This window comes from Gossypium hirsutum, chromosome A13 (genome assembly GCF_007990345.1).
Source record: "Gossypium hirsutum isolate 1008001.06 chromosome A13, Gossypium_hirsutum_v2.1, whole genome shotgun sequence".
NCBI classification, from domain to species: Eukaryota; Viridiplantae; Streptophyta; class Magnoliopsida; order Malvales; family Malvaceae; genus Gossypium; species Gossypium hirsutum.
The window spans coordinates 71223436-71248217 of NC_053436.1; the positions used below are offsets into that span (position 1 = coordinate 71223436).

At 37.9% G+C, this 24782-nt stretch overlaps 1 non-coding gene across 1 annotated transcript; it reads right to left on the reverse strand.

Moving 5' to 3' along the window:
- Positions 1–6131: 6131 nt before the first annotated feature.
- On the reverse strand, positions 6132–6238 carry LOC121213267 (small nucleolar RNA R71). The gene has a single exon (XR_005908650.1). It is a non-coding gene; the product is annotated as a small nucleolar RNA R71 (small nucleolar RNA).
- Positions 6239–24782: the final 18544 nt, after the last annotated feature.

Sequence of the window (24782 nt, forward strand, 5' to 3'; positions counted from 1 at the left end):
TAGAAATAAGTAAACTGAACTACGAGGATTTCAAAAATGTGAAGAACATTAAAAACGGGGCTTGAAATCACTTACTATGAAGCTTGAAAGTTGAAGAAACCCTAGCTATGGAGGAGAGAAATTTTCGGCAGCAACTAATGAAGATGATAACCAATTTTGTGTTATTTTTCCCATTTTATTTCATTTAATATACAAATGACCAAAATGCCCTTACTACTAAACTTTCAAAAAAATTTCCTCCATGTCCAACTTTTTTCCATAACTTAAGAATGGGTCAAATTGCTATTTAAGACCTCCTAGTTAATATCCCAAAGCAATTTCATACTAAAAACTTCTAAAACACGAGTTTTACAATTTATTCGATTTAGTCCCTAATCTCAACTTAAGCGCACAATGCACAGAATTTCATCACGAAATTTTCACGAAATCATGAAATCATATCATAAACCCCAAAATAATTATAAAAAAAATTATTTCTATCTCAGATTTGTGGTCACGAAACCACTATTCCGATTAGGCCCTAATTCGGGTTGTCACAGTCTCAGCCATGTGAAGGGCACGACCTAGCAGATGGGTGTATGCCTTGGCCGTGTGCCCCTAATTGGATGCTAACATCCAAAACAGAATGTCAAGGTTTTTAGACATGGGCTACGACATAGGCGTGTCATGGCTGTGTGAGGACACAGGCCATAGACACGGGTGTTTGCCAGGCTATGTGAAAACACCTGTAGGTTTGAATTTAGAATTTAATTCACATGGGCATGGGGCACGGGAGTGTCCCTAGGTGCTTAGGTCATGTGTGCCACATAGGCCATTAGCACGACCATGTTCAAGTACCACACGGGCGTGTAGCCCATCCACACGGGCTTGTGCCCTGTTTCAAAGGTCATTTTCGTAGTGTTGATTAAAGGACACGAATTGGTCCTGAGTGATTTCCAAGAGATGCTTTGGTCCTTATAGGCGCCTGATAAGAAGTTTTGGAAAAGTTTGAAAAAGTTTTGAATTTATTCAAGTCTTGGTGACTCAAAAATGTTTGAATGCATGTGTTTAAGTTTAGTAACGCCTCGTATTCCGTCTCTGCGTAGGGCATGGGTGTGGAGTGTTACATTTAGTGGTATCAGAGTTATGGTTTAGTCAGTTCTCGGGCTAACCTAGCGTGTGTGCAAGTCTAGCTATACATGCCATAAATAAATTGAGATAGTGTGACGGCTCCTGATTTTTTTATGTTTTCATATACTAATGGATCCCGATCAAACTGTGGTGGATGATGTAGAGAGTAACGCACCGGCTTCCACTGAAGGGGCGGTGCCATCCGATAATCGACCTCCCACGATTAGTCAAGAAGGAGGAGAAGGGGCTTGGGAAGTCTTTCTTCACATGATCCATGAATGGTACACGGAGTTCGTCCGAGCGAACCCGAATGCTTAACCCCATCCACCTCCCTCTATTTCTCAACCTGTCCCTATAGCACCCCAGGGTTTGGATTTTGTGAGATTGAATAGACCCCTAGTGGATAAGATTTGAAAGCATGGAGCCAAGGAGTTTCGTGCTGATAAAGATGATGATCCCGAAAGGGCAGAGTTCTGGCTTGAGAATTCCATCAGGGAATTCGATGAATTATCTTGTACTTCTGAAGAATGCTTGAAGTGTGCCATATCCTTTTTGAGGGATTTGACATACCACTGGTGGAAAACATTAGTTTCAGTGGTACCTCACGAGAGGGTTACACAGGAATTCTTCCAAGAAGAATAAGGAATTTCTTGACTTGAAACAAGGTCACATGACGGTTACTGAATATGAAAAGGAGTTTGTCCGAATTAGTAAGTATGCTCAGGAGTGTGTGTCCTCCGAGGCTAAGATGTGTTGAAGGTTTGAAGATGGACTTAATGAGGATATCAAATCGTTAGTGGGTGTCCTTGAATTGAAGGAGTTTGTGGTGCTCGTTAATCGATCTTGTAAGGCCGAAGAATTGATTAAAGAGAAGAAGAAAATAGAAGTGGAGTCTAGGGATGCAAGGAAGAGACATTCGAGCAAGTCATTTCCATCTCAGTCTAAGAAATCTAGAGACGTTTACTCCCATTCTCATGTGTCAGCTAGGCACTCATACAGAGATCGTAAGAAGCAGGATTCAGATTCTAAATCTCGGGCTACATTGGTGGCTTGTATGGGTAATGCCAGATCTTCTTGACTAGAGTGCCAGCATTGTGGTAAAAGTCATTTCGGCAAGTTTAGAATGAACAATGGATCCTATTTTCGATATGGTTCTCAGGACCATTTTATCAAGGATTTCCCCGAGATGAACGAGAAAGAAAAATTCCATGGTGCAAGGGCAAGTGGAAAAAATTCTATAGGAAGACCTTAGAAGAATGTTAGAATTGCGGCTAGCAGCAAGAATGTGACGAGAGACACCATGGTGAGATCAGAAGCTAGAACTCCGGCTAGAACCTACGCCATACGAACACGTGAAGATGCATCTTCTCCCGATGTGATCACCGGTACATTTTCTCTCTATGATAATACTGTTAGCTTTGATTGATCCTGGCTCTACTTATTCATATGTGTGCATGAAATTGGTGTCTAACATGAACATACCGGTTGAGCCTACAGAGTTTATGATTAAGGTGTCAAACCCACTAGGCAAGCATGTGATAGTCGATAAAGTATGCAAGAAATGTCCCTTGATAGTTAGAGCTCACTATTTTTTGACCGATTTGATGTTTTTACCATTCAATAAGTTTGATGTCATTTTGGGTATGGACTGGTTGACACTCCATGATGCTGTAGTAAATTATAGGAAAAAGATTATTAAATTGAAATGTGAAAATGGCGAAACTCTTTGGGTTAAATCAGATGAACCGGAGAAATTGTCTATTGTGATATCATCAACGTTTCCCCAAAAGTGTTTGAGAAAAGGTTGTGAAGCTTATTTGGCTTTTGTAATGAATACTAAGGAGTCTGAGTTGAGGGTTGAGTCAGTGCCAGTGGTAAGTGAATTTGTAGACGTATTTCCGGAAAAGTTGTCCGGGTTACCCCCTAATAGAGAAGTTGAGTTTGGTATAGAGCTAATGCCAGGGACAACGCCTATTTCAATTACTTCGTACTGAATGGCTCCGACTGAGTAAAAAAATTTAAAGTCACAATTGTAAGAGTTGGATGATAAAGGTTTTGTGAGACCAAGCTTTTCACCGTGGGGTGCTCTAGTTCTATTTGTGAAAAAAGAAATATGGATCCATGAGGTTATGCATAGATTACAGGCAGTTAAATAAAATGATGATCAAGAATAAATATCTTTTACTGCGGATTGATGGCTTGTTTGATCAATTAAAAGGAGCAGCGTGGTTCTCTAAGATAGACTTAAGATCAGGCTACTATCAACTAAGAGTTAAAGAGTCAAATGTGCCTAAGACTGCTTTTAGGACGAGGTATGATGACTACGAGTTCCTCATCATGCCTTTCGGTTTAACAAATGCTCTCGCCGTGTTTATGGATTTAATGAATAGGATATTTCGGCAATACTTGGATAAGTTTGTCGTTGTATTTATCGATGACATCCTGATCTATTCTAGAGATAAGGTAGAGCATACTGAACACTTGAGAATTGTTCTACAGACTCTGAGAGATATTCGGTTGTATGCCAAGTTCAGTAAAAGCAAATTTTTGCTTCAAGAAGTCGGATTTTTGGGTCACATTATCTCAAGTGATGGCATTAGGGTTGACCCTAGCAAGGTTTCTGCTATTGTTGAATGGAAACCACCAAAGAATGTGATCGAGGTTAGAAGCTTTTTGGGATTGGCTGATTATTACAGGCGATTTGTAAAAGACTTCTCCATGATTGTTACTCTCATGACAAGGTTATTGCAAAAAGAAGTTAAGTTTGAATGGTTAGATAAGTGTCAGCAAAGTTTCGAGAAGTTGAAGAAGTTGTTAACTGACACTCCAGTATTAGTTCAACCCGAATCAGGAAAAGAGTTTGTGATTTACATCGATGCTTCTCTAAATGGTTTGGGATGCGTACATATGCAGGAAGGTAAGGTTATAGCTTATGCTTCGAGAAAATTGAAACCTCACGAGAAGAATTATCCAAGACATGACCTAGAATTGTGATAAACCATAATTTATACATATTTTTACCCCATGTTTAATGCATTTTATGGATGATTTCCCATTAGAATTGGTAAATTCGATGCTCCTAATGATTTAATTTCATGTTTTATACTTAGGAGAGCATAGGAGAGCGAAAGGAATGAGAAACAGGCCAAAAAACGGAGAAAATGTGCCAAAGTACGAAATCAACATAGCCTAGACCTCCTGACACGTGCAGACCACACGGCCGTGTCAATTTGGCAGGCTAAAGCACGGGCTGAAGTAATCGCGCATGGGCGTGTCCCTGCCGAGCCCAGTTGAGTCCAATTCAAAAAAGGCTAATTTTGAGGGCTTTTAGGCATTCCAAAGCCTATAAATACACCCTAGAGGAGGAAGGAAAGACATACGGAGAATAGGGGGTAAGGAATTACTCCAAGGAAGCCGATTGATCTATCTTAGAAGTTGGATTCATCATCAAGACTGAAGATCTCTCCTCAATTTTCCCTCAGGAGATTTGGGTTTTCTTTATGTTTTGTATTCTTTATCATTCTGAGATATTTTCTTATTTAGTTATGAACTAAATCCCCTAAATACATAAGGGGAATGAAACCTAAGATGAATCTTGTTATTATTTTCTAAATAGTATGATAAATATTTAACTTGTTCTTAATTATGTGTTCTTAATTCTTCTTTTGATATCCCAGGATACTGATTCAAGATAAGCTCTTATTCAGACGAGGAATAGACCATGTCTAAGAGTACATTTGTCATAATTAAGCGGAGTTGATTGCGCGCCTAGAAATAGGGTGACAAGATTTTGCCGGATTAGGGTGAAACCTAATAAGGGGATCCATAGATCGAGTTAATGCAACCCTAGAGTGTTAATTAGAGAAAAGTCTTGGTTATTCAATCTAGGGATTAGACGTTATTAGTCTTGAATAGGGATAACAACATAACTTAGGGATCTATACAGAACAATTTGAATGAATAAATCGTCCAATTTCGGAGCCGGAATAACAAGTAAAGTCTAGGTGGATTTTTCCTTAAGTATTGTCTTAACTCAATCGATTTTCCTCAAAAGCAATTCCCCAATTCTTTTCTTTGTGAGTTCATAGTTTAGATAATTAGTTAATTAAAAGAAAAACCTCTTTATTCTTAGGCTAGATAATAAAAAAAACAGTCATTACTAGTACTTTTAGTTCCTTTGGGTTTGACAATCCAGTCTTGCTAAAACTATACTACTGTTCGATAGGTACCCTTGCCTATATCGCGATAATAGTTAGTTCAAGAACGAGTAATTATAAATTTTTAAAACCTATCACGAAATCACGCGATCAAGTTTTTGGCACCGTTGCCGGGGAACTGAAATATTAGGAACGCTCAATTTTTATTACATTAGCCATTTATTTTTCTTGCACTTTAATTTATTATTATTTATTAATTTAATTTTTTCTTCTCTTAGCAGGTTTTTATAGTTTATGACTAGAAGAAACCTGTCAAGACCATTACTTTTTGACGAAGAGATCGATCGTACAGTTCACAAAAATCAAAGAGAAATAAGGTGAAGCCTACAATACACAGAGAACGAGCAAGAAGACGATACTCAACCCCTAACCGAAGAGATGGCTGAAAACCAAGGCAATCAGCTACCCCCTGTAATTGCGGTTAATCAAAATCCTGCTCACGTACTATGTATGATTATGCTAAACCTTCCTTAACAGGAACTAAATCAAGCATAGTTAGACTGCTGTAGCTGCAAATACTTTTGAATTAAAACCTAACATTATTCAAATGATACAGTAATTTGTTCAGTTTGATGGTTTGCAGGATGAAGATCCTAACGCTCATTTAGCCAACTTTTTGGAACTGTGCGATACATTTAAAATCAATGGCGTTTCTAATGATGCCATACATCTTTGGTTGTTTCCCTTTTCATTGAGGAACAAAGCTAAATAGAGGTTGAACTCGTTACCACGAGGGTCAATTACTACTTGGAACAAATGACCGAAAAATTCTTACTAAAATATTTTCCGCCTGCTAAAACGGCTAAATTACGTAATGATATCTCTTATTTTGTGTAGATGGATTTAGAAACACTCTACGATGCATGGGAGAGATACAAGGACTTACTGAGAAGGTGCCCTCACCATGGGTTACCGCTTTGGCTCCAAGTTCAAACATTCCACAATGGTCTGAATCCTTCGACTCGGCAAATGGTTGACGCAGCTGCTGGTAGAACCATTAATAATTAAACATCTGAAGATGCCTATGAATTTATAGAGGAGATGTCACTGAATAACCATCAATAATTAAACGTCGATTCGGTCACCATGCTCTCTAATCAGGTAGAACTCTTGAATAAAAAGATTGATGGTTTTCTTAGTTTTTCACAGGTTCAGCCAATAATGCAGTGCGAAGCAAGTAGCGGTGGAACAAGCCATTCGGAATACCAACCTTATGGCCACAACATGGATAACAAGCAATTAAATTACATGGGTAATAATCCTCGACCTCAAAACAATCCATATAGTAACACTTACAATGCAGGTTGGAGGAACCATCCCAATTTTTCGTGGGGCGGTCAAGGAAATCAAAGACCACAACATCCTCCGGGTTTTCAACAACCACCCTACCAACAGGACAAGAAGTTGAACCTTGAAGAGATGCTCTCAAAGTTTATATCAGTGTCAGAAACCCATTTCCAGAATACCGAGACAGCACTCAAAAATTAACAAGCGTCGATCCAAAGGCTCGAAACTCAGATAGGCCAGCTTTCCAAACTAGTCTCCGAACGACCACAAGGTAGTTTGCCAAGTAATACTGGACCTAACCCAAGGGAACAGCTCAACACAATTAATATTCAAGATGACGAAGGAGTCGGTGAGCCTAAACCGGAACCGAGGCAAGAAACTGTGGTAAGCAAAGGTCAAAGTGAGGTAGATCAAAATACAAACAAATCAGTGAATGTCGAATATAAACCTCGTATGCCATACCCCAATGCGACAAGCGAAGATCGCTCAGATGAACAATTTGGTAAATTCCTTAAACTTTTAAAAAAATTACATATTAACTTACCATTTATTGAAGCCCTATCGCATATGCCAAACGCAATGAAATTCTTAAAAGAGCTTTTAGCAAATAAGTGGAAGTTGGACGAGGCATCACATGTGGAGCTAAACGCAACGTGCTCAGCTATTCTAAAAAATAAGCTACCAAACAAACTAAAAGATCCAGGGAGTTTTACGATTCCTTGCTTAATTGGTAGTTTAGATGTTAATAATGCATTAGCTGATTTAGGGGCTAGTATCAACGTCATGCCTTATAAAATGTTTAAGCAACTAGGTCTTGGGAAACCCAAACAGACTAGGATGAGCATTCAATTAGCAAACAAAACTATAAGATTTCCTAGGGGTATTATTGAAGATGTGCTAGTCAAAATCGATAAATTTATATTTCCCGTTGACTTCATTGTTTTAGACATAGAGGAGGATAGCAACACTCCTTTAATTCTAGGAAGGCCATTTTTAGCAACTGCTAAAACAATTATGGATATTGGCATAAGTGAGCTCACGCTTCACGTAGGAGATGAAATACTCACCCTTCAAGCTTAAAATTTTGACAACACATCATAAATTGAAGGTGATCGTCTAGACCATCCTATTAAAACTGACAACGTGATATAACCCACTTTGCAGGAGATAAGTCTGAAGGAAGTACATGAGCCACTCTCAAACAATAGTAGAGGATCTATTCATGAAGAACGAAGGCTGCAAATAGAGGAGCTAGATGAATGGTGAACACATAAACTGAGAAGATACGATAAACCGAAACTACGCTAGAAAGAGCCCGATACCTCTCCAATTTAACTTAAGGTTGGTGATAGAGTCTTATTGGATACCGTAGATCCCCACATTGTCACTTCCAAAATGAATGAAGAAATTCCTCTTACGGTACTCAGTATTTTCCCATTTGGTATGGTAGAGGTGAGTCATCCTAAGTTCGGCACTTTTAAGGTAAACAACACCCGTTTAAAACCTTATTTTAAGATTGATAGCAAGAATGAGGAGTATAAACTCCTTGAACCACCATGATCATTCAACGGAGAGGTAAGTAAGCTTAGACTATAAATAAGCGCTTCTCGGGAGGCAACCCGAGCACTAACTATATTAACTTTTTTTAAAAAATTTAGTCATCAACATCTAACTTACTAACAGAGCTCTCAAATACAAGTTTTCCACAGAGACACAGCTAAGCACACGGGAGTGCTTATGGTGGTGTGAAAACAGGGCAAGGCTTTCCCCAAACACGGGCTACGATAAAACGCCACGGCCGAGAGACATGGCCGTGGTCGAGCCTACCAAAACAATACGAGCGTGCGACACGCCCGTGTGAAAAAATTGTGGGCGAACCTGTTAAATTAACATGAAAGTGTGACACGCTCGTGTCTAACACCCGTGGTCTAACCTGTTAAATTAACACGGGCGTGGGGATTGTATACACGAGTGTGGGAGAAGCGAACAACGCCAGACACGACCGTGTACACCCACACGCCCACAAAACACAGGCGTGCACGAAATGTCATACGCGCCCAAATTCAAAATTCGCGAATCGCACGGGAAAAAAAATTAGGGAACACGGGCGTGTGCCATGGCCTTGTGGCCCAAAATCTATACTTTCTTCCCCATTCAAAAACCCTAGCCCTAGCCACTGCAAGTTCACACGGCCTCCTTCCCACGCCCGTGCGCCGCCTCCAACTTCATTGTTGACACTCAATCTCTCTCCCCTGGCGTTTGTTTACTCCTTACACTTCCATTTTACTTATTTCTAATGTTTAGTATCAACATAATCTTCATATATTTTGAGCTATTTTTCATTTTGCTAATTATTTTATCATTTAATTTGCATTCTTAGGCTAGTTATCATACATTTCGTGTTAAATCGAGTTATTAGAGAAACCTCATACCCATGACATTACTATGTTTATTCTCATGCTATTACCATGCCAATATCTATCATTTAATTTGCATTCTTAGGTTAGTTATCATACATTCCATGTTAACTCAAGATTAGGAAAACTTCATACCCATTACACTCTATTCTCACGCCCATTGTTATTGTGGTTGAGTATGCTTTATATCAGTAGTATTGGCTGAAATAAGTTAATTCAAATTCATGATTTATTTCTTCGAATTTGTTTACCTATTATTATTATTCGGTTATATTGTAGGTATACAATGTCGTCTTCAAGAAGGAAGAAAACCGCCGTACCTGCTTCAAAGAAGAGGAAAGGAGCGTCCTCTTCCGCGGGTCCAACTGCGAAAGTTTGTCACCCTCTCCTACAGTTCCCCCGAGGGCCCCAGGAAGAACTGTTCCCAATACTCCAGGCCCGACCTTTAATTGCGGGCCGCTACATCGACTGGGCTACTGTAGAACAAGTTCAGTTGGCTGATTCCATTCAAGCCCTCCTAACCACCGACCCGTGGGAGCTATTCTTTGGGATCATCGAGCCAACATACCTTGAGCTTGCAATGGAACTATGCTCAACGTTCCATCTTCAGACCGTAATGACAAACTATGATGATCTCGGCACGATCCAATTTCGCCTAGGCGGATTAATCTGCCAGCTAAGCGTCCCAGAGTTCAGTGCTACGCTGGGTTTATACACGGAGGAGAATGATTTAGACACTCTCAGTCGTCACATACACTTCTCCCCCTCGAAGTGCTGGCACACTTTGGCCCCTGGTGAAGCCTCCTACAATCTTAGCCGCTCCAAGGCATCAGTTCCCCCACCATCCCTGAGGTACTTACACGCTATTTTAGCTCACATGATTACAAGGAGGTGAGAGAGCACAAACTTCGTCAACACCCATGACTCCTACTTCTTATGGTGCATGTCACACGGGCACATCATCGACCTTGCCTATTTCATCGTCCTCACGATTTAGCACCAGACGGAGCGACATAAGAAGGGAGTCATCTCTATCGGTCCCTAAGTGACTCGGCTGGCACGACACTTCGGGCTCCTCAACACCGCGGCCCAAGAATCATCCCTCACCCTCATTGACCAGATGTCTCCACAAGGCATCTCGAACATGCTTAGCATGAGGATGATTGAGAGGCGTCGAGGAAGCTACCCTCCCCAGTATCGTCTTGCCCAATTTACCGAGGAGGAGGCCTACGAGGACATTCCTGATGATGTACCCCCACAGCACGAGGACCCATCGACTCAGCCACCACCTCTCTCTTATCCAGTTCATGCGGCGGCTTCATATGCTGACATCTCTGAGCACCTCACTCGATTCGAGCAACAGTGTTTTCAATGTTTTGACAACATTGATGCTACTCTACATCAGATTTGTCAGCACCTCCACATCTCATCGCCAGTCCCACCTCGCGAACCATCTAGCGATGAAGATGTTTAAAAACATTTATTTATTATTTTATGTTTTTCATTTTTATTACAACTAATTTTTATTTTTATTTTTAGTTGATTTTAGAATTTTATTTTTAATTATTAATTTCGGTTATTTCTTTATGAGTAATTATTCTCCCTAATATTACCTAAAAAGTTCCTGATTTTATCACAGTTATATAGAGCTCTAAAGCTCATCATCGCATAGGAACTAAAAACTCCACCGGGAAAGGTTCTCCACGACTGCCATGTCCACGACCATAGCAACCACTAGATATAATATTCTTTTTGGCGCAGGACTTATGAACTAATGAACCTCCACCATCGTTGGAGTATCCTCCTCTACTCTCGAACCGATTACTCTCCAAAACTCCAATTCGAGGAATTCATCATACAGGAAGTTTCACTTCTCTCCCTCTCTTATTTTTATACTCTTAATATCTATCTTTGTACATTAAGGGCAATGTACATCTTAAGTGGGGGGATATTTATTTCATTATCAGAAAAATCCCTGAATGATTGCCTTGTTCTCTTGAAAAGCTCTCATATCATATTTTGGATAAATTTTGATTGATTTATGATTTTGATTGATATATCTTGAATTAAAACATAGGAAATTATGCATTGATTGTTTCAAATTTAAGACATTAGAGAATCAAGCATGATACGTTGATTTAAAATCTTAGGTTGTTTCCCCAAAATTTAGATATTACTTTGAATTGGAACTCACAAGTTTTTAACATCAAAAAGCCATAATTTTTGTGAGATTTTTGAGCCTTTTGAGCATCTATTAATTCTTTCATGCTCACTCTTCTTATTGCTTTGAGTGCGTCACTATTGAACTGTTATTTTAGGACTTGCTTGATTATGCATGTCGAGGCCACACCATTTGATTTGATATGTCAAAATGATTAAGGCACTTAGGATTAAACCATTCATGCCATGAAAAGCCTACCTCCACGATTAACCCTTAGTAAACTCCCTTGAGCCTAACAAGACATTCCTTGTATTACCCTTAATATTAACCCTTAACTCATTATTGTTGAAATCCCCCAAATTCATTTGATCCCTATTTTTGTCGAGATCTGATTGGAAAAGTTGCTTAGCTATGTTTTCTTCTATTTAGTCTATATTACTTAAATTTTTCATAAATAAAAAAAAAGAGAAAAACTATGTATACATATTAGTAATTTCATATTCTGAGAAGAAGCTCTGTTGTACACAAGTGTTGATTAACTTTTTTTCTAGTTAGGCAACTTTTCAATTCAATCTCGATTCTAACCCTTTCTTTCAGCTTGTGATCACACCCTCTAACCAAGCCTCATTACAACCCTCTAAAGACCTTTTGATTGATGTATCATCTTAAATTATAGTGGTGGAGATTTGATTCTTATGCAAGCCTATGGTAATGACTTTTCACTATTGACTATTGAGTGCTTCCTTTATTGTCCTTAAACACCTCGAGTGATTTGAGTGAATCTTTAGTGAGGATGAGAAACTCTGTTATATTCTGAATTAAAGGTAATTACTTAGATGAGGGGAGACACCTACGTTTTCAGAATAAAAATGCTCAACTTGGAATGATTGAAACTTTTGTGTTCTTTTAGTTGATTTTTTAATGTATGATTACTTATGGATTAATGTGAGATATTATTGATAGAAGTTATAAGTTGAGAAGAATTTATTTTCATTATGAGTTGAGAATTTTGCTTGAGGACAAGCAAATGCTTAAGTGTGGGGGTATTTGATAAACCGTAACTTATACATATTTTTACCCCATGCTTAATGCATTTTATGGATGATTTCCCATTAGAATTGGTGACTTCGATACTCTTAATGCTTTAATTTCATGTTTTATACTTAAGAGAGCATAGGAGAGCCAAAGGAACAAGAAACAGGCCAAAAATGGAGAAAATGGGCAAAAGTATGAAATCAACACGGCCTAGATCTCTTTACACGGGCAGACCACACGGCCGTGTCAATTTGGCAGGCTCGAGCACGGCCTGAAGTAATCACGCACAGGTGTGTCACACGGGCGTGTCCCTGCCGAGCCCAAGTTGAGTCTAATTCGGAAAAGGCTAATTTTGAGGGCTCTTAGGCATTCCAAAGCCTATAAATACACCCTAGAGGAGGAAGAAAAGACACACGGAGAATAGGGGGTAAGAAATTACTCCAAAGAAGCCGATTGATCCATCTTAGAAGTCGGATTCATCATCAAGACTGAAGATCTCTCCTCAATTTCCCCTCAGGAGATTTAGGTTTTCTTTATGTTTTGTATTATTTATCATTCTAAGATATTTTCTTATTTAGTTATGAACTAAATCCCCTAAATACCTAAGAGGAATGAAACCTAAGACGAATCTTGTTATTATTTTCTGAATTGTATGATAAATATTTAACTTGTTCTTAATTATATGTTCATAATTCTTGTTTTGATATCCCAAGATACTGATTCAAGATAAGCTCTTATTTAGAGGAATAATAGACCCTAACTAAGAGTACATTTTTCATAATTAAGCGAAGTTGATTGCGCGCCTTGTGACACCCCTAATTTGACCCTAGTCGAAAAGTGGTTTCGGGACCACAAAATTGAGTCATAAAAATAATTAGCCGTCATATTTTATGACTATTATATGTGAATACGAATGTGTGAAAGTTTTAAGCTTTGATTTAGTAAATTGCATGTGATTTAGTCAATAGGACTTATGTGTGACACTTTTGAAATGTGATAGGTCAAAACATAAGGATCTATTAGTGCATGAAATAAAAAGGGTGGACTTGCATGTCAATTTCCCCCCTAATTAGTAGTGGCCGGCCATGAGCATGAGAGTGGACAAAATGTTATGGGGTGAAACATGTTGGAAACATGTTGTGTTAGTGTGTTATGGGAGAAAGAATATAATAAAGGGTTAGTAATAAAGAAATGAAAAGGGAGGGGTGATGAGAATAAAGTTGTCTCATCCATGTTCCCCCCCCCATTGCCGTGACTTGAGAAGGAAAGAAAAGAAGAAATCGGTTCTTCTTGGCCGAAATGAAAAGAGGAAGAAAGGAATGAAGCTAGAAAGGAGAGGGCAGCTGCATGTAGTGGAAAACCATGAAATTTGTTTGCTTAGAAGTTAAAATTTTCAAGTAGAAGGGTAACTCTTCTAAACTCTCCCTTGCCCATAGCTTTTCGTTGACAAATTCTGGTTGCATTGTTGATTTGAGCTTGACGAATATGTGGGAGAAGAGAAGATTTTCTTTTCTAGTTGCAAATGTTGCATGTCTAGTAGATGAAGAGTTTCTCACTTGTGTTAAAAGAATTTAGTGAATGCTTGTGTTGTTATAATCCATTTTTGTAACTTTGGGGTTGATTGTATTTAGCTAACAAGGTAGGAGAAGGTTGTAGTAGAAAAGGGAAAGTGTGACAACCCAAATTAGACCCTGGTCGGAATGTGGTTTCGAGACCACATTACCGAGCCAAAAATTTATTTTTGTGTTTTAATTACATAAATTTTTGTGTGACTGTGAATATATGAGAAATTAAATGCTTAATATTAGCTTTAGGAATGTGAATTAATTTGAAAAGGACCTAGTTGACGAAGTTAGAAAAGATGATAGATGAATTATAAGGAGTAATTAATAATAGGGAGAGGAAGCATGGCTTTGCATGTCAAATTACCCATAAAATACATGGTGGCCGGCCAAGGAGTGATGATGCTCCACTCATTCTAATTTAATATGTTTTTTTTTGGGTTAACAAATGATGGGAATAATAATAGGGAAGTGAACAAAAAAAAGGGGTGTTCATACTTGCCATCTCCTAGCCGAAAAACCAAGAAAAAGAAAGGGAGAAAATTTTTGAAGAAGTTCGGCCATTGCTTGTATCTAGGAGGAGTGTTTGATGTTGTGGCATGAAAATGAGGGAGTTTGAATGCTTAATAAGGAGGGAAGAAGGAGTGTTCATGTTTTCTTTCTTTTGCAATTGTCGTAACTAGAGGAAGAAGAGGAAGCAAGATTCGACCAAGGTGGTCCTTTAGATCAAGGTATGTTCAATGATATTTTTGGAAGTTTACACAACCTTTGGGTGATGAGTCTAAATTCTATCTATCCCATGGTTGGATTTGGGGTTGTTGGAGAGTTAGGATTCGGCTAAGGAGCTTAAAAAATTTTAGTTGATACCTTGATGCTATTAGCATGCTAGTTATATGGATGTGTTAAGTTGCTTGTTATGTTAGCATGAAAGTTGAAATTGTTAAGCTATTTTTTGTTGGAGGTGCCGAATTTAGGACTAAGAAGAAAATGAGTATTCGGCTAACATAGTGGAAAGGTGGGTGTTGCCGATTGTTAGATTTAGACTATGGGAGTGGCTATAATGGGCATTAAGATGTGGAACTTAAGAAATGTAGTTATATGTGGATTTACATGATGTTACAAATAGATGTGAAAATATGCTAGATTAGGAAAATTCGATCAAGTGTTCATGAGATGAAATTAGGTATTTAAATGATGTTATAGTTGACATTGTACATATATACATACATTCGGCCATCTAATTGAGTATGAAGGTGGTGTTAAATCTAATTGTGATGCCCATTCCGAAGTATATATACATATATATATATACATAAGTATGCCCATTCGTGATGTTACCTTAAATTATGTGTATAATCGACTAAATGGGTAATTAGTGAGGATGGTTGCCGAATATACAAACATACATATGCATGTGTAATTGAATTATGAATGTTTAGCAAGATGGTTAAACTAGTTGATTTATTGATTAAGCTCAAGGAGTTAAAGGAGGAGAATCAAGCAAAGGCAAAGAAAAGATCATCGAGTAGCCGAGTTGGAACCGTCTTACCCAACACAAGGTAAGTCATTAAGCATATATTTTGTATTAATTTAAATGGTCATAACGTCTATGTAATGATGCTGAATGGAATGATAAATATATATATATACATGTATGCATGGGGTGATGAAAGTATTGAATAAAAAAATAAAAGAGGTGAGATGTATTGAGTTGTTGGTTTCGGCACTAAGTGTGCGGGTGTAGACATTTATGATCATGAGATTGGCACTAAGTGTGCGGGTTTAAATTGTACAGCACTAAGTGTGCGAGTTTGATTATATAGCACTAAGTGTGCGAGTTGATTATATAGCACTGAGTGTGCGGACTTAATATATATTTTTGAATCACTATGGACACTAAGTGTGCGACATTATTGAGTTGATCACGGACAGCGGATCAGGTAAGTACCTTGAGTTCATGGCTAATAGGCGCTATGTTTATGTTTGGAGTTGAGCTTGGTAAGTTTGAACCTATGTGACAATTATAATTGAAGTCACGTACATAAGATTTATCGTGGAATAGGTGAAAGGTCGTTTAGTTGTATGATTGTAACGAAAATAAAATGATGTATGAAAATGCCTCAAATATCCTATTGATTAGTATATGGAATGTGAATGCATGACTTGGTATGAGATTGAACCGATAGGTCTAAGGAACTATGGTATGGTTCGGTATGGATGGAGTAACTAGCCTCGTTCCATTTTGTTTCCTCTTGTGATAATGTTATTAATGGATGGTAGTGCATTGCTTATGACTTACTGAGTTATATACTCACTCGGTGTTTCCTTGTCACCTATTCTAGGTTTCTTGGACTCGTCTCTTTTTGCGTGATCGGGCCGTCATCGAAGTCATCACACCGGCTAGCAACTTTCGGTATCTTCTTTTTATTCGGTCTAGGAGAACATTTCGGCATGTATAGGCTAATATGTTTTGTTGAAATTTGGTATGTAAACTTTTAGCCATGCGAAAATGGCATAAATGTTCGGTTGGATTTGGTTCTATAATGTTAGGTCGTAAGTCTTGGTAATTCGATTTTTATGCCATATGTCATGGTTGATTATTTTTGGTGTTAAAATTCATGATATGGCAATAGTGTAGTAGGGAGATGTTTGACAATGATTAGCCTTTGGCATGGCTAGTCATGATCATAATTTGTGATATGTATGATGAATTACTAGTTAGATCAAGGAGAAATCACGAAATAGGCATAGTTGCTTTAGTAACAGATGCTGGCAGCGGCAGTGATGTGAGATTGAAAAATCACTAAAAACAGTATGAATGGAATTAATTAATGAATAAATTATGTAATCGAAGCTCGATGAGTCTACTTTCATATAGAAGAAACGAAACGACCATATGAGCTGTATGTTAGGAGATAATTAAACACTTGTGAAACAGGGCCAGAGCGATTTCTGGATCCCCTGTCCCGACTTTAGAAATTCACCCTAAATTAATCAGAGACATTTAGAAGTCATGCTTTATATGTATAGATTCCCTTTTGAGTCTAGTTTCATTAGAAACCAACGGCATAAGTATTGGAGCTCTGTAAAGGGAGATATCTAAGTCGTAATGCACAAGGGTCAGAGTAGTCGAACCCAGGAACAGGGACGACTTTAACTAATAAACTGTACCAATTGGCCAGACCAAAAATTCTACAAAAATTCTACCATATAGATATATGAGTCTAGTTCTGGGGAAAATTTACGGAACTGTATTTCGAGTTTCAGAACTCAAGATATGATTTTTAAAGCGACTAGTACGCAGATTGGCAGCTTGTCTGGGAAATTTTTAATAAGTGGTTTGAAGTCTGTTAACACCTCGTGTTCGACTCCGGCGACGGTCTCGGGTTCGGGGTGTTACAGAAAGAGCAAATTGAATAGGTTGAATCGGTGTTGGGAACCTTAGTGAGCTTTCCTTGAACTTTTATTCTCTTGTGTTTGACAATTGTTGAAAATGTTAAATCATTGTCCGAATTTTACCTTGTTGGTATTGTTCATTGCTGCCCTGCTTATGCTATCTGATTGTGGTATTGATGCTGTTTGAATATTGTGTTGTTAATGACGTTCAGATAGTGGTGTATTTATGTTGTTTTAAGGACTGTTGTTTAGTGTTTTAATGCAGCAAAAAAAAATTGTTGTTTAGACGACAATTAATGTTATCTAAGTGATTGTAAATTTATATTAATAATGGTTGAAGTTGTTAATGAACAAATGATATATAAATGAGCTATTTAGATGTTAAAGAATGTTGTCTAAATGGGTGAAGACTATGATGTCTAAAACTGCTATTAATTGTTTTACAAGCTGAAATTTAAGGGGATTGAATGCCGAAATTAATTGTACATGAAGGTTAAAGTTTTTGTATCCGATGCTTCAATCCAAGCTGAGTGATGGTGTTCGAAAGTGCTCTGCGGCTTTAGCTTAAGAGCAAAGAGGATCAAAGTTGGATAGGGGAAAAAGAGAATGTAAACGAATAGCCGTGGATACCTAATCGTCGACCACTTCCGAGGTAAGTTTTAAGTGATCAAACGTTGAGTAAATTCAATCAAAATAGGACATAATGAGTTGAGTTAATAAGATATGATGTGGCCATGATATGTCTTAAACTCAAAAGGTAAGTTCATAAGTGTTTGGACTTGGAAATTTAAGAGCAAATTGTAATAATTTGCTTTGGACAGCAGCAGTAATGTGATTTTAGAAAATCACTATAAATTGTTGGCGTAGAATTATAGACTGAATAAAATATGTAATCAAAGCTTAGTTAGTCTAGTTTCTTATAAAAGAGACCGTGGAAGCAAAGAAATTTCCTATAAAGAGATATTTAAAGTTGTGTGGGACTGTGTCAGAATGACTCCGAAATCCCTTGTTCTGTTTTTAGAAAATCATTATAATTTGTACAAAAATGGTTATAAGATAAAATTTATATAATTAGACTCCTTAATGAGTCTAGTTTCAAATTAAATCAAATAGAACACATTTTGAATTCCGTACAATGAGAAATTTGATTCGTAGTGAAGAGTGGTCAGATTAGTCAAACAGTAAAACAGGGGAAACTTTAAGAAAAATCTGGTATTGATTGGCCAAACCAAAAATTCTGAAAATTTTCTAGATAAGATATGTATGAGTCTATTTTCAGGGAAAATTAACGGCACTTCATTTGGAGTTTCGTAGCTCCATTTACGAATAATTTAATGACTGTTGCTCAGGAAAAACAGCTTGTGCTGAATTTGGGATTTTGTTGTAAACCTTAATAAAACCATTTGAGTTGCTTATAAGCTATCGATTAAACATTGGTAATCAAAGTACCAAATCCGTATTAAAGTGAAGCTATAAGCCACAAATGACTAGTATACCTAGTCAATTTTGTTATGATGAAATTGATGTACAAGTATATATATGTGATAGGGCCGAGTGGCCAATGTGATGAATGTGAAAGTATATATATATGTGATAGGGCCGAGTGGCCAACGTGATGAATGTGAAAGTGTATATATGTGATAGGGTTGAGTGACCAACGTGATGAATGTGAAAGTGTATATATGTGATAAGGCCGAATGGCCAATGTGATGAATGTGAAAGTGTATATATGAGATAAGACCTAATGGCCAATGTGATGAATGTGAAAGTGTATATATGTGATAAGGCCGAATGGCCAATGTGATGGATGTGAAAGTGTATAAATGTGATAAGTCCCGAAGGGCATTTGTGTCAGTACTATATCTGGGTTAAAACCCCGCAGGCTTTATGCGAGAATATTATCCTGATTAATGTCCGTAGGCTTCGTGCTTGTACTATATCTGAGCTTTAAAGACCCGACGGCTAAATGCTAGGATTCAAGTAAGACTTTGATATTGAGTATCTGCATTAAGTTACCATCAAATAAGTATTATGTATTTAAGATGTTCAGGTACGTATTACTTACTCATCGGTGGAGTGATTTCGAGGTGAATCATTAGTATCAAAGAGGTAGGTAAATGTGATTAATATTATAACTCCAAATATGAGAATGATCTAATTGGTAATGGTATGTTTGTCTAATAAAGTATGCGATGAAATATTCTTATGTATTAGTGCATATTCTGCCCAAAAGCCTTATGATTTGAGTATGGGTTGGGTTGAGCTAGATGTGCCAGTACAAGGTAAGGATTATGATTTGTAAGCTTACGTATATGTGATAAGGAATATGTTTGGTTCTTTATGTGCCTATGGTAATTTAGTACTTGTCATGTTGAAATACTTAAAAGTATGGATGTGATTATGAACAAGTGGAAAGGATTATTGAAAGTTGAAAATCGATGAAGAATGTGCTTTGGAAATATTTGACCATCTAGGTCATTATTATTCGAAAGTATATATGTGGCAGCCAAGTGTTGCGTTTAATGATATTATAGATCGAGATGAAGCTCTAGATTAACTTCATCAAACAGTTGAAATGAATGACCAATGATAGTGATTGAGAACACTTTGTTTTGCTTAAAACTTACTAAGCATTAAATGCTTACTCCGTTCTTTGAATCTCTGTTTTATAGATTTTGGTTCGTCAGCTATCGGACTCGGGATTATTGAAGTCGAAGTCGCCCACACTATCAAAGCCCTTTTGGTACACTTTTGGTTGAACTCTGAAAATGGCATGTATAGGACTACCCTTTTTGTTGTTGGTCATGTATCCTTCGGTTTTGTGTAAATTTGGATAGCCATGCGAAAATGGCTTAAATATACTTTGATCATAGCATTAAAATCATTTTGTATGTTGTTTTTCGAGAGGTATGGAAATGTTGGTAATGGTTAGCCATGGGAATGGTCATTCATGATCACTTTTGGTATATGTATGACAAACTCTAGTTGATCCATGGAGGATCATGAAATAGGTAAAGTTTACCTTAAGAATAGATGCTGATAGCAGCAGTGATGTGAATGTGAAAAATCACTAAAAATAGAAGGAATGGAATTAAATAGTGAATAAATTATGTAATCGAACCTTGATGACTCTATTTTCATAGGAAAGTAACGAAATGATCATATGAATAGTATGTTAAGAGATATTTAAGTTTTCGTGAGATAGGGCCAGAACGGTTTCTGGATTCCCTGTTCCGACTTTGGAAATTCATTATAAATTAACCAGAGATAATTATAAGTCATGCCATATATTTACAGATTCCTTTTCAAGTCTAGTTTCTATAGAAACAAACAGCATCAGTATTGAAGCCCAGTACAGGGAGATATCCAAGTCGTAATGCGCAAAGGTCAGTGTAGTCAAACCCTGAAACAGGGGAGAATTTAACTAATAAACTGTACTAATTGGCTCAACCAAAAATTCTAGAAAAAATCCGTAGATGGACATGTGAGTCTAGTTTCAGGAAAAAAAATTACGGAACTGATTTTTGAGCTTTGGAACTCAAGATATGATTTTTAAGGTGACAGTGACGCAGTTAGCCAACTGCCTGGAAACTTTTAAAAGTGGACTGTGTAAGTAAAATAATTAAGTCGGTTAGCACCTTGTGTTCGACTCCAACAACGGTCTCGGGTACGGGGTGTTACACGCCTAGAAATAGGGTGACAAGATTTTGACAGATTAGGGTGAAACCTAATAAGGGGATCCATAGATCGAGTTAATGCAACCCTAGAGTGTTAATTAGAGAAAAGTCTCGGTTATTCAATTTAGGGATTAGACATTATTAGTCTTGATTAGGGATAATAACATAACTTAGGGATCTCTATGGAACAAGTTGAATGAATCAATAGTCCGATTCGGAGCCGGAATTACAAGAAAAGTCTAGGTGGATTTTTCCTTAGGTATTGTCTTAAATCAATCGATTTTCCTCAAAACCAATTCCCCAATTCTTTTCTTTGTGAGTTCATAGTTTAGATAATTAGTTAATTAAAACAAAAACCTCTTTATTCTTAGGCTAGATAATAAAAAGACAGTCATTACTAGTACTTTTAGTTTCTTTAGGTTCAACAATCCGGTCTTGCTAAAACTATACCACTGTTCGATAGGTACACTTGCCTACATCGTGATAATAGTTAGTTCAAGAATGAGTAATTATAAATTTTTAAAACCTATCACGAAATCACGTGATCAAATTGGACGCCATAGTGTTTGCCATCAAGATCTGGTGAAATTATTTGTTCAGAGAGATATGCCATGTATACACCGATCATAAGAGTCTTAAGTATTTGATGACTTAAAAGGATTTAAATCTGAGACAATGGATGTGGTTGGAACTATTAAAAGATTATTAGTTGATTATCAACTACCATCTGAGTAAGTCGAACGTGGTCACCAATGCATTGAGTAGAAAATCATTATTTGCACTGAGAGCAATGAACACCCAATTGGCCATATCAGAGGATGGTTCGATTCTAGCTGAGTTAAAAGCTTGACCGATGTTTCTCCAAGAAATTCATGAAGTTCAGATGAGTGACAGTGAATTGTTAGCTAAGAGGAATCAGTGTGAATCGGGTGTTGAATCAGATTTTCAGATTGATTCCAATGGTTGCAAGTTTCGGGATAGGATTTGTGTTTGTAAGGATACCGAATTGATTCAGAAAATTTTAATTGAGGCACATAGTGGTTGTTTGTCGGTACACCCTAGAAGTATGAAAATGTATAATGATTTGAAGAAAATGTATTACTGGCCGGGGATAAAAAGAGACATTTTGGATTTGTATCAAAATGCTTAGTGTGCCAACAAGTGAAAGCCGAACACCAAGTACCTTCGGGTTTACTTCAGCCTATCATGGTTCCCGAGTGGAAGTGGGATCAGATTACTATGGATTTTGTGACAAGTTTGTTGGTAACTCTGAAGAAGAAAGATGCCATATGGGTTGAGGTTAATCTGCTGACAAAGTCGGATCACTTTATCCGGATGCAAATAGACTTCTCTCTTGATAAGCTAGCTGACTTGTACATTTCCAAGATTGTGAGGCTTCATAGAGTGACCTTGTCGATTTTTTCGGATAAGGACCCAAGATTTACTTCGAGGTTTTGGAAGAAGTTACAAGAAGCTTTGGGGACAAAGTTGAATTTTAGCATAGCTTTCAATCTACAAACCGACGGTCAGTCAAAAAGAGTAATTCAAACCCTTGAGGATATGTTGCGTTGTTGTGTCATGGAGTTCCAAGGCAGTTGGGAGAAGTATCTACCGCTGGTTGAATTCGCTTATAACAATAGCTATCAGTCGAGTTTGAAAATGGCACCTTACGAAGCCTTGTGTAACACCCCAAACCCGGCCTAGACGTTATGGCCAAATCTGGCGTGTCACAACAAGGTGTTTTACAAAAATCAATCTTTTCGGTGAGAATCCGCTGCTAAATTTAAAACCTTTTATTATTATTTAAAAAAGTTCTTGTCAAAACGTTTACCAATTTGTTTTCCTTTGGTATAATACTTCATTTTAAATCGCAGAAGCATTTTGAAAACTTCATTGTTGAAAGCTCGTGTACTTTAGAATACCGTGCTATTTTGAAAACCCGTGTTTTCCTAAATTAGCAGTTTAGTATAAGAAATCAAAATCCAAATTAAAACTTAAAACCCACCAATGGCTTTATTACATAAATTAAAACCCAAAACGAAATCTAATTGCAAATAAAAGAAACAGAAGAAGTAGTGTGGCCATCTCCGAGTCCCTCGCAGCTCCAAACCATCTAAGCTTAGGGATTACCTGCACAGTTAAAAACGGGGTGAGTTTACAAAAACTCAGTGTGTAATCCCAATATCAAACAAACAGTGAATAACACAGTATCAGCACAGTCTGAGCCAAAGCCCTATTCAGTATCAGTACAGTCTGGGCCAAAGCCCTACTCAATATCAGTACAGTGCAAAATGCAACCCATCCCGTAACAATCCAACACACCACCCGTACCAACCAGCACACCAATATCGCAGCAAAGCTTCCAGTAATAATAATAACAGAGCATAGCTGCCAGTAACAGTGAGTGTGGCAAGCCACCAGTAAAATATGAATGTGACAAAGTCACCAGTACAGTACTTCCTCCATATAATAAGCCCAACCCCATGCAGATGTCGTGTCATAAATAATACGTGCATGCAGTATGTCATACTCAAAACCAGTAATTAAAAGTATTACGCACATCATTTAACCTACCACTAGCGTTGTAAAGGTTATATCATCAGTTAGGGGAAAAACAATAATTATTGCCCTTTATGGGTGTTTCAATCATTTAACAGGTTTTAAAGTCTCGGTACAGATAACGACATCATCGAAGGTCTACAGTCACCTCGGGCGACTCAGATAACCCATTCAGGTGAAACGGTGTAATGGGCCCCTAGCCCAACATTGAGCCCAAGTGGGCCCACAGGCTCGTGTGGCCCATTTAGCCTAATTCTACCCATGGCTATGCGAATTCCATAGCCCAGTCTAATATTTATCATCTTTCGTGAATTTTAATCAGCATGGGCCCACGAGCCCATTGGGCCCACATAGCCTATTTCAGCCCATAGAGGTCCACAACGGCCTAAACCTGCGAGAGCGCTCACAGTGGCCTCTACAGTCTGTCGCCCAGGATTTGTGGCTCGATTGACCTTGCAAGCATTCGCACGCTTGTGCAGTCGCAAATGCCAAAGTTTCGACTTTTTTCGATTCACAGTTACGCAGTGGTGTGAGTACACACCTTTTGGCTTTTGATCAGTAAAAAGTGGTGTACGATTACACACCTTTTTTGGAAAGAAAGACGTCGAATCCTGTGCGCTCAACCTAAATCCAAAACAATGAACCTTAGTCAGTTCTCCAACGCTTGGGTTAACCCCCAACTATGTACTCACAAATTCCCAAAAATATGCATCGCTTACCTTGCTAAGACCAATGGGGCTGGGGCTTAAACCACCCTTATCCAACAATCACCCTTCTATAAACCACAATCTGCATCAACAACACATTTATTCAGTAACTTCATTATATTTTACTAAAACCAAGTGCACATCTTACCAAGACGTGAACTACAAACGCAGAGCAAAAGCATTCGGCCCACCCCCTTGAGTAACGTCACAAACCCCTAGCACCATTTGAACGTAAAAGAAACGTTAGATAAGCCTATCCTCAAGACGGTCAAGAGGATTTCGCTCAAGAATACCCAAATCGAACATGAACACAAAAGGAGCCTTCTACTATTCGGCCAAAGAAAACACTTACCTTCAATTAAAAAGGATTAAGAATCGGTTAGGCCTCCACCGCTTCAGTCACACAGGGAGAGAAGCAAGCGGCTAACTTCAAAAGAGAAAGAAAAAATGAAAAGGACGAAGGAGGAGTTGGGTTCAGTTTCTTGGACTTTAGAAGCAAGAGAAAAGATGTTCAAGACAACAAAAGGAAAAAAGCTACTAATGTTCGGCTAAAGAGAATTCGGCAGGCTTGACTCAAAGACGAAAAGAGAAGAAATTGAGAAGAGGTAAGAGTCACAATCAATTCGGCACAAAAGGGTAACACACAAAGAAAAA